This window comes from Branchiostoma floridae, chromosome 8 (assembly GCF_000003815.2).
Source record: "Branchiostoma floridae strain S238N-H82 chromosome 8, Bfl_VNyyK, whole genome shotgun sequence".
In the NCBI taxonomy this organism is placed as follows: domain Eukaryota; kingdom Metazoa; phylum Chordata; class Leptocardii; order Amphioxiformes; family Branchiostomatidae; genus Branchiostoma; species Branchiostoma floridae.
In genome coordinates, this window is record NC_049986.1 from 10809900 (window position 1) to 10824247 (window position 14348).

The window sequence follows — 14348 nt, forward strand, 5'->3', positions numbered from 1 at the left end:
TTATTCGATTAATCAAAATTTCGCTTCGTACTTTTGGACCATTTTGGTAAGGATATGTATTTCTTTTACATTTACGATCAGATTCCTTCGCTTGTAGATGAGCTGTACATGTGTGCCTGATGCACCATAAGTGCTTGTCATTGATTATGCAAACAATATTATGATTTACATAATTGCCATCTAATTAAGTATTCGGTGATGGCTTAAGCAAAGATCAATGTTATCCGACATCCTTTTCTTTTGTAAAGAAATCCTACAACCAGAAACCAATACACTACCAATGCAAAAAGAGCTATTTACCAGTTAATCATCATGACCAGAGCATGACTACTACTCGATATAGCAATGCCAGCATTACGTCACAGAACTGTAACAAAGAATTTCAAGACAATCCATTCAGGCAATCCAACATGGCCTTCAGTTTTGCTGGTCAAACTGCATACATGCATAGAAAAATACAAACAAGCGCTACCAAACAAATTGCCTTCTGGGCAAGGGTAACAGTCTCGAGGTGCCTTGGTCACATGCGTAACAAAAGAGCCAAGGCGGTAAGCAGAAAAAATGATTAGTAAGACCTGAGAAAATCCCCTGTGCTTCATCTTCTTCTGACGATTTTGCCTTGAAGAAACAACTTCTTTACACGCAGTCGCCTCAGGGTATTTATAAACCTCTGCGGCTAAGGTGCATAATGAATATTCATCGATTTCCGATGTGTCCACCAACGTTTCTGGAAATAACCTATCTGTATTTGCGATAATATGAACTTGACATTGTCACAAATAAGGTGCGAGAAGACGACGTTCGAATTGAATAGTACACCATTGTACTTGTAATTCATTACAAACCAGCTCAATTTTCTGATATTGATAAGTAGTAAATAGTAAATTGTAACCCTAATATGGTTTCTTTAACTTGGAAATGCGATTTCCAACCACTGTTCCGACACACAAAAATGGGCCTAAGTGTTCGACTACATTCTAGTGTGGGGTGCATGCTTCTTCTTTGCAAAGACTTCTTCTTCTTCCCGTTGATGCTCACAATCTTGATGAAGATTATACTGGCATGTTCTTGAGTATAGATTTATCAACAATTTGGTTAAGTCTATTTTCGTTAATTAATTTCTGTTCAGCTTTAATGCAGAGTTTTTTTATCAATAACATAAATGACCTCTACATAGGAACAGACTTGTTAGCATTTGTTAAAATGGTTTACAAATATTCAATGATTTTTTTTACAAGGGCTCAAAACCTTTGGTTTTATGTTACAAGAATAGTTGCCAGCGTAGCTCTCTGCCTAGTATGTATATCACAAATTTCGTGTAGCTGTCAAGGGCACAGAAAAAAGCTAATTACGGTGCAATCGATGACTCAAGGCTGGCGAGGGATTAGTGTACCATGTTCAATCTTGTATAAGAGAAGCCTTGAGTATTGCCTGGTGCAATCAATAAAATATCTAATGGTCTGCAGTAAATATCCCTTATGTACCTACCCCAGAAATGGAATATTGCAATTGCTGCCCTCATTTCCACGTATTTTTGTCAATTTTAACTTTTTTTTTTAATTTTCGCATTAAAATCAAATCCGGGACCCAGCAACAGAGAGACGACGTGCCAAAATCGGAGAATTACCGAGAGGAACCCCAAAGGGGGTGATGGGGGGAGGATGGGGGAGGGTCGTCTTAACTTGGACAAATTTCTACATCCGCTTCCGTTTATGCACTTGATGTTATGCGTTGAGGCATAAATGGGGGGGGGGGGGTGTTCGTCCATAGTCATTTCAAAAGTGTAGATTAACAAAATGTAAAGGGGAGGATGGTGTAATCGGAGACTAGCAGAATTGGAATGCTTGCTTTGCTTGTGTCTTAATTTATTACCATAGTTAGGGAGGATGGGAAAGGAAATTTGGCCCGGTTCCAAAGTTGGTCCTATTTATTTACCGCATGAAACTGGTCATCAAACATAATTTTAAGTGAAGTGTTTTGGAACAGACAAAATGGTTTTATACATCAAGAGTAGAAGGATACTTTATGCCGATATTGACTTACACGTCACGAGATTAGTATGTTATTAGTAAAATCAAGTTTTTGAATATTATAACATGATGGCCAAGGTATATAGCAGACGCTGTAATGTCACGTAAAATAATGAATTACAGAAATTTTTTCGGCTCTTAAAGATACTGGAAAACGTACGGTTTCAAAGTCGCTAAATGTTTGACGTGCGCTTTGCGGACACATAAGAATACCGAAAACTTTTGATGCACGCATGATTGATGGAAAAAATACAGAAAGAGTGAAAAGCCGGAACTTTAGATATACTTTATGAGTGCTTAAAGAGTGGTCTTCATGTGGTGTCACCAGCTGGTCTATATTACTTCCTTCTATAAATAGGACAAGGGTTAATTGATTGATGGTTGACAGATGGCTCGAAGACACGACCCACTGGTTTAATTGGAGCGTTCATTACCGTATGGATAATGACGCTTAAAATCCCTTTCCGCTTTACGTGCGTGCTTATTCCGTTGGGGTTTTGCAGTCTTATTTAAGATCAATAGTCAAAATGCAAAAAACACCGCAGTACATTAGTTTCGTGTCGAAGCAGTCTTTGAAGAACAAGCAACTTTAAAGTTTTTACCATCTGCATTGCCCAAAAGTGTTGGCGAAAGCACCACATCAACAATGCCGCCACCCCGCACCCCCCGACAGAAAATACAGCTAAAATAATTCATATTTTTATTGCTTGTTGTCACTGTTCTGTGCATGCATGCAATACAAGGTTTTCGATAGATTTCCAATGTAATATTATTGTATGATTATTTACGTTACAAAACTAAAAAAGGAGCTCAAGGATAAAGATGTAACCTTTGACCCAAAATTGAAGAAGCGAATTAGCAAGAAATTGCAAGCAAGAAATTAGTATCATGAAAGGTATCTTTAAGACCAATGTTAGTAAAATATGATTTGACGAGTTATAGTGTTCAAATGAATAGTCACTGCAGTCTTTTGTCATAACCACAAATTACTTAAGTTTAATTGTAACACTTTTTGATCGATTTTTTTGCTATTTTTTAATTGTGCATCTTTTCGATGGTGATAGTTTGCTAGTGTCTACGTGATAGTGTCTACGTGGAAATGTGCTTTTTCAAAAGCAGCAGAGAATGCTTCGCCGTGCTATGGGTAAAAAACGCACTCGACTGCTAATATTTTATTTTTGTAACAAATTCTTCTCCGAAAGGTCTTGGGAATCAATTGTATATCAAAGCTAATATAACTATAAATAATGTATTGTTGGGATAAGTAATTCCCATATCTTTATCATTATTATCTAAGTTTTACATTGCAAAAAAAAAATTCGGACTTATTTATCAAATCATTGCCCTCAGAATTATGAATTCAGAATTATGATTAATTAGGAATTTGAACCAAAAAAAGCTAGCGCCGTAATTCTGATTTTTATGTGTTAACGTCAAGAAAAATTGAATTACTTAGCCGCACTACGGCATGGCATTGGGCCATTACCATTTTATGACCTGCCCTAAGACGGGCAGAGTTTATATGAGCAGAATCCAAAATTATGCCTCATGCCGATTCCCGTACAGATATACTACAAATCACACGGTACTGGTCACCTATCTATGCATAATTTGCCATAAAAAAACGACGTGTAATGCCCGGCAAAATCTGATTTGCGAGTCTTTAGAACCTTTCAGACGTCCATAACACATCTTATCGGGAAGATTTCATACTAAGGAGCAAGCCACATATGTGCTTCCTCCGTCCGTCTTGAGAAAGGTGGAATATTTAAGACGACGTGGGTAGAGATTTATCCAGTAGTTTGGCTTTTATTTCCCCTTGAATCATACATAAGCTGGCTCATGTTGGCAAATCACCAACACGTGAGCATTACGGAAGATGAAAGGATGCCCCAAGCATAGCAATACGTGGAGATCGGAAAAAAAGGTATTTCAGAGCATTTGTGTGCGCTGTTATTATTCTTCATATAAATCCACCAGTCCGAGTGTTTTTTCTAAATAGATACATTGTCATAAATATTCATCCCGCCGTAAATATTTGGACTTTTTACCTGACTTTTGATTGTTTGAATTCATGTTGTCACGTAGCAAAGACGTTTTAAGAGGTACATACTGCTTTTTCTGCCCATTAGCCAGTATTGGAAAGTGTTTGTCGCTAGAGCACGCATGACTGCAAGAGAACGATCACCCCTTCTGTATGTGCTTTGACAACAGTGTGGTGCGATGGATATAGAAGTGGATATGGTCATTGTCAAACATGTGCGAGTATACACAAAAGGGTATGGAGAGGATCATTTATAAGATGGCGTGGATATTTCTGTAGACTGCACCAGATTGCCCTCGATCCTTAGGATGTCGCTCCAACTTTGCGACTCTGTGTTTTTTTTTTTTTTTTGTGGTTAGGTCATGTTGATTTGATAATATGGATGACAACCTTGCGCTCGTCAATTTTGGGTCGTTTGAAAAGAGAAAAAAATTGAACTTGGCAATCCAGGACAGAAGATGAAAAATCAGGAAGTTCTTATGCAGTGCCTTTCAACGATCTTGGCCTTGGTCTTTAGAATTTATACCCACATATCAATCCCTCCAAAGTGTACTTATCATAGATAAATATCAGGAAACACAAATCAACACACAATCACACAGGCAGCCCCAAACCTATACCACCATTTGTCATAAAGATAATAACTTAAAGTATACGCATAAGTACCTTTCATCAAAACAACAGACAGTTTGTCTAAGCTGTCATTGAGGATACGTGCCGACGCTACGCAAACCCAAGTCAAGATGATTGTATGGAAGACATCCAACATTAAGAGTGGTGATATAGTTCACTGCGGATCTCACTGACAGCTCACATTATTGGCTGGGCTGTTATTACCCAGAAAATTACCGGCTAGACGCACGAATAGACGTGTGGAGAAATGGACAGAATATATCAGGGATCTCTCTAGCTCTGTGTACAGACCATTCCACTCCGCTGGACATGTGAGGCAAATCTACGTGTTTTCATACATAGAACACCAGACAAGAATGGAGACTGGGACACGGCAACTGGAGCCAAGGGTTTGCATACTAATCTTTTTGACGCGCTTTCGGAAAGCATGTCTGAGACTCTTTGACAGGCACTTAAATAGCATGTCTGAGGTTTTGATATGCAGTGTAAGATGAAGAATATATATAGGAATCTATCCGATAACAGCGGTGCGCTATGAGATCAGAAAATAAATAGCTATAGTATTGTAACAACAAACAGAATTCATAGCGTTTTGATCTGCTGATTTTATCACTAAAGTACGGCGTGCCCAAGGGATCAGCTTTAGGACCTGTTTCATCCATTTGTTCGAATACATTTTTTACTATCGCTCCGGCTAGGAGTAACTTAAAGAGTAACAGCTTCGTCCTGGTCAGTATGTTTTAGTGTCTCCATCACGTAAAATCACTAAGTTTTGTAGACATCCTGAGACAAAGCTTGAGACTTACACTCTAAAATAATAAACATCGCAAATGCCCGTAGTATTTCTGTAAATTTATTCTACTCTACGTTCCCGATAATACCAGTATAATAGACGTACCAATATGGTAAATCATTTCCTTTACCTGACACATCTATCGAATGATTTAAAACCGGAGGCTTACACTTTCACAGAATAACTTTTGCCTCCCTGAAATGTGTAGAGTTTGCTTCATAGGGATTATAACATACATTAAAAAAAACTACCCACAATGTACGATCATTAAAACCTATTAATCGTACAAAGACATACCAGCATCTAAGACGTTATAACACCAGTTTTTTTAAAGACGCTCAAAATAGCGATAAAAAGCATTGCGTTTTTTATATAATATTGCTTCTGAAGCTGCTGCGAGGACTTATTTGTATCCACGTTGTAGAAGGTGCTTACATGGGCCTCAACCTGACGGCTAGAAGTGTGTTTGCTTTTAAGCAAACACACTTAAAAGTATACGTTTTAGAGTGCATGTCTGGGCGCAAACTAGAGGAGAGGTCAGTAGGTGGTATCTTGCTCTTGGCTTGACCAAATTTGCTGTTAGGTAATATGGCAAAGTATTACGTATGAATGACAATGAAGCAAGCTTTCGAAACCCTTACAAATACGACAGAAATAATATGGGGGAAGAAGATGGCGAAAATCTGGGATACTCGTTTGAAAGCCATTTCTTTGCGATAGGTGAACTGCTTTTGGCGTATTTTATTACATGGATGTCTAACCTTTATCGACAGCTCAAAAATACATCAGTCTTAACGGTTAAAACTGTTTGGCGAAAGTATGTTGTCGTGGAACTCGGATGCCAAACTAATTCCATTTTAAATTGATATGCATCAGGAAAAACATTTTTGACAGCTATGACCCTCCTGGACTGTTTTTCTACCCTTTGAATTGCCACGGAGCCCGTCAAACTTCACGTATCCCATTATGCTGTACTACAAGTATACAACCATTGGTTTCCTGTGGATATGTAGTGCACTGCCACAAATAGTTTACAATGGGTATGCATAAGAAAAAACCACGTTTGACAGCTATAACCCTTCTTGACAAGTTGTTTTGCCGCCCTTTGACCGACTGCTATAGGAGCCCGTCAAACTTGAAGCATCCCATTATGCTGTGTTAAAGCCATTGGTTTCCAGTGGATATGTATTGTACTGTCACAAGTAGTTTATCTCCCTCTATCGTACCACTTCAGCAACAAACAGCAGGCAAGACTGTCAATGTAAGCTCCTCTGACGTGTTAGATTAAGATGAATTACGCTCTTGGAAAACAGCAACAAGAGCTTACATAAGAACTTTTTTCCATAGATTTCGACAGCCACTTGCAAAACGCTAGTCCTGGCCTGTAATTTCAAGTCTTGGTGCAATAAAAAGCGACTTTTTTGCAATATAGAGCCTGTAGAGAGTTACTGTGATGTGGTCAAAGTAAATGACCTCTTCATAAAAATGGAGAATTACTAAGCTGCAACATCTCAAACATTTAAGATGTATGTTCAAATTGTAATTTACCGTGAACAAATAAATTTTAAAAAAATCTGCAGTCATTGATAAACTTTTTTGTTATGTAGTGGTAAATGTGTAGTGCAGAACAATACAAGTGGATATTGCTACATTGACGACGTCTTTACTTGTATTGATATTAACCTACCAAATCCTATCACTGCCACAGACACACACACACACACACTACAACTATGACCAGACAATAAAGAAGACAATATGACTATCAATCATTGAATATGCCTGAAATTTGACACTGTGTGAAAAGAAACAAAACATATAGCAATCACTGCCACATTGACCATAAGTATGCACCATGCAGTATCACGATCGCTAATTTTAAGGACGACGCTATAAAGTTGCATGTGTCCATAATAGTGCACCTATACCACATATATTTCACACTGGAACAATATGTCAAGTATTCGATAAAAGAATATAATTAGCCAATTCATGGATTTATATGTGATGGTTTGTCCAAAGCTTTTAAAATTGTGCCTGTTCAATAACCTTGTAGTTTTTATTTTTCATTTCATTTTACTTTCTGCCAAAATGCATTCTGATAGATAAACGTTCAAACGTTCTGATAGTTAGTTCAAACGTTCCACCAATGTATTTTTGGTTTCTTCATTTACATTAGTTCCTCTACTCTATAAAAAGTCCTGCCGATGCCAAAATCCATACACGTATTTTTATTCATGAACTCATTTCACAAAGTTCACATTCTTGTTTGAGAACTTGGCAGAATTTTTAGCCAAGCGCAATACACCACAAAGGATGTCCTTCTCACCGTAGTGCAGCAAGTGTCCTTTCTGACATTGCCGCGAGAAAGGTAAGTGCTACCGGCCAAGCAGTAAAAGTAGCAGTATTCCATCTTGCCGTTATGTCATATCACGGGATCCCACGGTTGCCTAACGGTATAAACACTTTAAAAACATAACATCTTTATGACGGTCGAGGCCAAAGCGGATTCTGACTGCCGATACATGTTCACCAAGAATGGCTACCAATATGGTGAGAAAGTACATGGATCATGTTATTTACTGCAAAATTATTTAACAAAAAAATTGTAAGAAAGCACAATAGCATCTGTTTATTTGTCATGTTATGCTGTTTAAACCTAACAATATAAGACAGAGACAAACGCTATAGAATGAAATGAAATTCTGTCTCCTCGTTCAAAATCAAGTGAATACATGGGACAACTAAGTAAAGCGAACTATTCAAAATGTATTTGGTAAAAAAAAGTACAACAGTTCTCTGGAAAGTTCTTATGATGCCACAGTAACTGGGCAATATATATGGCTGAATTAGAAAAACAACATAAGTGACATGACAGTTCAAAGAAGATTTTTAACAAGTAGATTCATTTGATCATTGAAAATTGTGACGACTTAGAAAGCCGAGGCAATGACAGACTGTCGCAGCCTTACAGTCTACGGCATCAGCGTTCACTCCCACTTTTATAAATTCCAACTCATCATTACCCGTACAAGAAAGAAGAATAGATGCCACTTCGGTGATATTTTTAGCTGAGAACCTCTCTAAGATAAGTCATTCAGCCCAAATGCATACGGCTTACATAGTTAGAACTGCACTTTACGCCCGCAGACATTTATAAGGTCACAAATGTCCCTGTGGATAGAAAATTGCTCGCGGAAGGACTTTGCAGCTTTTACTTTGCCCTCGTGTTCGACAGATGTGTGGAGCGATACAAACTTGGCTTTGGCGGTGATAAGCCGGGTGGGAGCCAGTTCACACAAGATTGCATTGAGGTCCACGCCCCTTGCGGTTACGATCAATGCTGTACTTCTTTCTACATGTGTGTTTAAGTGAATATCAGAACGATCCATTATGTTGCCTCTGGTTTGTAAAGCTTTGCCATGCAGAGACCTACAAGCATGGGCCACTAAATAATAAATCCGTGACTAAATAAAATTGATTCTGAAGAATAAAGACTTCTCGGAAATTCTCGGAATTGAAATCTCACAAAAAACTTTATCATACTTTATTTCGAAACAAAATGCGTGCGAGATCCTCGCAATTCCACGCATTAGTTACTTTTGCGCACAGGAATACATACAGTATTACATGTAAGGTTTGGAATTCTAAACTGTCTTTTACTGAATAGACTTCATATAGTCTATGGAGAAAACTGCCATTTTTATGTATACAATTACAAACGAAATAGTATGGTACTTTTTTTCGGTATTTTTTCCTTATGTGAATCAAGCGATCCAATGTTTTAGAAGGGGTATGGCAGCAAATTAAGATGGATTTTCTTAACATATAAAGCATGTTATTTTAAATTTATGGCTGTTCTAAAAGAAACCAATGTACTGCTTGTCACTAAACATTATCTGGTGAATCACCAAACGATAGTGGTCTACTAGGTGGGGGCTACCATCTACAACACAAATAATTGATTATAATACATTACATTGGGGTGACAATCTTGTGCGCTCCTATCTAAATTAGTTCCAATTTACGTCCCCCTTTGACGCCATAACCGACGTGAATACAGCAATTTCCAAGGAAAATGGGAAGATAGCTTCCGTCGTCTCGACGTGGGTGTCGTAAAAAGGTGAAACGTGGGTTGAGAAGATTACAGGGTAAGCCCACGCACCCAAATGCTCAAAGGCTAAGTGATCCCTTCCACTAATCCTACGCTGCATCATCCGAATGAAGAGAGAAACCCCATTGATCCGTGCACGATAGTATGCTATCGGCTACCGCTTTGATATTAAAAATAGAAATATTCTTTTAGTCGTAAGTTATATGATAGGAGAGTTCCCTAACTTGAAATATTTGTCTGGTGTCTAGAATCTTTTTTTTCTTTCGTTTTGATCACACTACATTGTACAAACACATCACAAGCTACATATTTAATATCACTAACTTAAAGAAATAAGAAGAAGTCGGAAATTACTAGTCGTAAGTAGTTATAGAACCCATGTTTTAGATTAGTCTTGAAAAGCATCTCAATGGCATCATGTGTATTTTGTATTTATATTCCTGTACTTATCCCGATAGGACATGAATGTGCAATAAAGACTATTATCTATTATCAATATTTTTTTTCATTGCAGCATTTTCTTGAACCATAAAGTGTAACAAAAATTGAAACAAATAATATTACTAGTATACAGAAAATCAAACAGGACGATTTGTTTCTCACCCGTTGGTCTAGACGTTTAGATGTATATTAGGGCACGTCCGTGCGTGGCGATACTTACGTACATTACACAGTATGAATATCGCTGGCACCTTCATAGATGACGAAAATCCAAGTTGGCTTAAGAAAGTAGGATACAAGTACGGAATATACAAATATCCAGAACATTTGGGAGTACCCTTCTTTATGATTTTGAACAAGTACTCACCTTTTTTTATAATTTATTTATAAAAATACTTCTTTTAGCAAGCACATCGCCTGTCAAATTAATAGATGTGTTTTCCTAAAAGTATATTTAGCAATATTTTTAAATTGCGTCGGCACACGTACTATTGCCTTCGCCAAAAAAGGCTAATACGTTTCTGTAATTCGTGTTGGTTCTGGCAACTTAGTCACCCTATACTATATGTTTGTGTACACTTGGAAATCCGAATCTGGCTGACGTAATAAACACATGACAAGGACGATGCCTTAAGACATGGTCGTCTTGCTTTAACCTCCACTTTAAGTTTCAGCAAGTCTGATGATGTGTTAGATCTAGGTGACCTGTTTTTCCTCAATCGATGGACTGCAATTAGCTGCAATTATCTAAAGTACATGATTATAGCGTGTGACTTCACTATGGATCTATCACGCTAGGGACATGCGCCTTGAGCAAAGTAAAGATAAATTTTGCCATACGAAAGCGTACCATCGACCTATATACATATATACTTCTGCTGCTTTCGTAAAGAAGAGTATAGGTGACAAACATTTAAAAAAAATAGATATTTTCTGTTATCTGTCGTTCGTTGTCCTGTAATCTTGCAATTTCGGGGTAAAAAAAAGAGCCTAAAACTTTGAAATAAGTGGCTTACTTTAACATCATTACTACAACAACAACAGCATGAAGGGCATGATGTTAGTACAAAATAATCATTTTTGTCATTTTATTAATACCATAATTAGTCTGTCATATTATATCATAACTTGTGTCTGGCTTAAATCCCAATGGGCCTTATTTCAGTATTTTGGGGCGCCTCTGCCCAAAGATTGAGGTAAGAAATGGTAGACATATGTCTAATGCTGTCACATCTCTGCCATTAAAACGACTCTTGCCGCCATGAAGTCTTTTTGTTGCTTTTCCCTAAGGTCCATATGTCTTCATAACAACAATTATATGACTCTATTAGCGCTATGAAACATTTCCTAACCAGCAGTAACACTGTATCAACATTGTTGTTAATTTGTTGACTTTGCTTTCTAAGGGCAACCGGTATATTGCACGCTCTTCTATCTAGATTTAAATGTGATGGTTATACGATAAGTAGTTTGCGAGTGGGTGTCAAAAGTTTGTTTTGACCTCTAGTGTTTAAAGGTTAAAAGAAAACGGGACAGGTTTTCTAAGAAACAGTCTGCAACTGTATCTAGTAGTCCAACCAACTAGGTCAACTGCCAATATATAGCCCCCTCCCCCATCGAACACACACAAAAGTTACTCTTTCTTGTAGCAGTAAACTCAAGTCTCGTAGACGATCCGTCATTGTCCCTGTCTACGAATCCAATTTATCGATGACCTCTTCACTTGGAGATGTCAGAGGAAGCTTAAAGGTTGCTCCCAGCGTTTGCGCACATGTATTGATGAGGGTTGTACTCCAGTGCTCAGACCTGCACGATGATGTGTGACCTTGGCACAGCCTCTGAGAAAAGGTTACTGTACTCCCGGGGCTTTGGACAGTTGGATCTGACAGCGCTTTCACAGACCTCTAACACTTCCACCCACAGGGATACGTGGTGAATTGTTATCAATACCTTACCCTACACCTTTTCAGCATGCCAAAAGACGAGTACATGTAAGTTAGATATGAAATAGAAAGGACCGCAGGACCATTTGCCTAAAGAAGTCATTCACCCTAACATCATTGCCACCTACAAGCTGGGCAACCTGTAGAAGACGAAGTCAATTTGAGGAGCAAAGACAAGAATCGACTGTTTTGTATACCATGCATTGTGTTTTTTTTTGTGTGTTTTTTTGTGCTTCTTGACCACGAATATCTTATGCCCTCTCTATTTGCACGTCGCATCAGCTCTGGAATTCGTTGAGGATGAAAATAATCGAATCAACATGGACCACGAAGGGCAAGACATTGTTTTTGAAATTTTATTTCCAGCAATGGCACAGTCTAAGAGAAACTTCAAGGGGTGATGGCGTTGTTTATGAAACAATAATTGCAGTGAGAGATACATTGACATCGAAAAGCGAAGACAAAAAAGATGAACGTGTGTCTTTTAATCGTGAACAAAACATTGATATTTATATTTAAAAGATGCTGCATACTTATTAGAGCCATACATTGCTCATGTACGGGATAAAGGTGGTGTTTTGGAATTCATGATTGACGTCTAACAAAGTTGTAACAAAAAAGAGACAAGACCTGTGCCAAGTGACTTCAAAAAGTTTTAGTCTGCTTTGATCTGACATAGACAGGACTTCCTTTGGGATATGTAAAGCCCCTTAGCTTTTTCGGGGGTGTAAAGACGTCATCATTCTGTACAGGCGCCCTCATGTAACCCGTGCTTAGTGACCCAGATCTGTTACGGGGTTTGAATGGTGAGCTTTAACCCTATTCAGACCAGGAGAGGGCTTTTGAGGCCTGCGCCAACTTCGATGTCCTATAACGCCAGAACGCCTTACGCTAAAGCCACCAAATTTAGTGACTTTTCCTAAAATATTGTTGGCAACAATATAACGAAGTTTGGCAAATTTTCCATTTTTTCGTGTTGCCATGGCAACCGTTTGCTGACAGGCAGTTTTGTCAAAAATCACTATCTTTGGTTCTAACAATGTATTTTTCACATTTATTTGCTATATTACAGCTATTTTGTTACATGAATAAAATCTTATATTATTTAGCATATCTTTCATAATTATCCGTCCAGGGATGACCAAAAAAGCCCGGTCTGAATAGGGTTAAACAAGAGGATCTTTTCATTTCGTTATTACAATTCAACCTAAAAGATTTGAGTGGCTCTTAGGGACAACTTGAACATTTTTTGGTAACTTTCAAGTTATATAACTTGTTTCTTTCCTTTTTGAGATCTCCCGATCTCCCTGTCAGAGGTATCCGCACGGTAGCGTCTAACATGACAGGCTCCTAGACCTTTCACCTTAACCTATGCAAAATATTTCCTTCTGCTCGACAAGCGATATCCCAACAGAGCCGCGAGCGTGTCATTAGAATTACATGCGGGTCAGTGGAGGTCATGTGTCAATACCACTCAGCACTTAAAGTTCCTGGGCCTTAGGCATACTGTGTTACAGTTTTCTTAAGATTAGACGGATAAGTAAGTTCTACTCTGTTAGTGGCGTGCAAGACGTCTTGAGGCTTGGAATAGAAAGGAAACACTTATGAATTATATTACACAAGAGGTCATGACCTCATAAGGTCACAGAATAAAGCCACCCAGCCACCATCTTGTTGCTATTCAGTTGTTTTGCAAGTGCACGCATCTATGTAAGTCCTATATGATCGTACGTTGACTAGAGTCGTCGATTGTGCCCGCTAACTTGCGCTGACATATAAGTACAAGACGCTTAATGTAATATGACATAATCTTTGGCCTAGCAAGCAAGTAGCCATATTTGCAAGTCCGTTCAATGCTTATAAAGATCTTACAGTTAAAGCCCAGATACCGAAATGTCCCAGCCCAGATACCGAAATGTCCTAAGCCAAGAAAGCTGTACTTTCTATAGCGTGTGTGTGCTTAAACAATAATGTAAGAGCCCATAGATTGATTCTTTTGATATTGATTATTTCATTAGGGCTAAAAACATCTCAAAAGCATTACAATGTGTTGCCCCTAGCGGCTTGTTAGGGAAAAACAGCGGGACTTCTTTAAGTGCATCGCATTCTGGACAACAATTTATTTGGCTCCTGTTGTCGAGATGAAGTTTAGGCTCTCTGGTAGCTTTTTCTGGAACTGCAGGGCACGTTTCCGTTGCATACATCATAACTGAATATTATACAATTAATGTAATATTAATTATATTGCTGGAATCTTTTGCAGATTTCATATCTAATGCGATAAAGCAAAACTGTCAAAACTGTGATTCAGTTAGTAAGTATCTGATTTGCATAATAAATAAAGAAATAT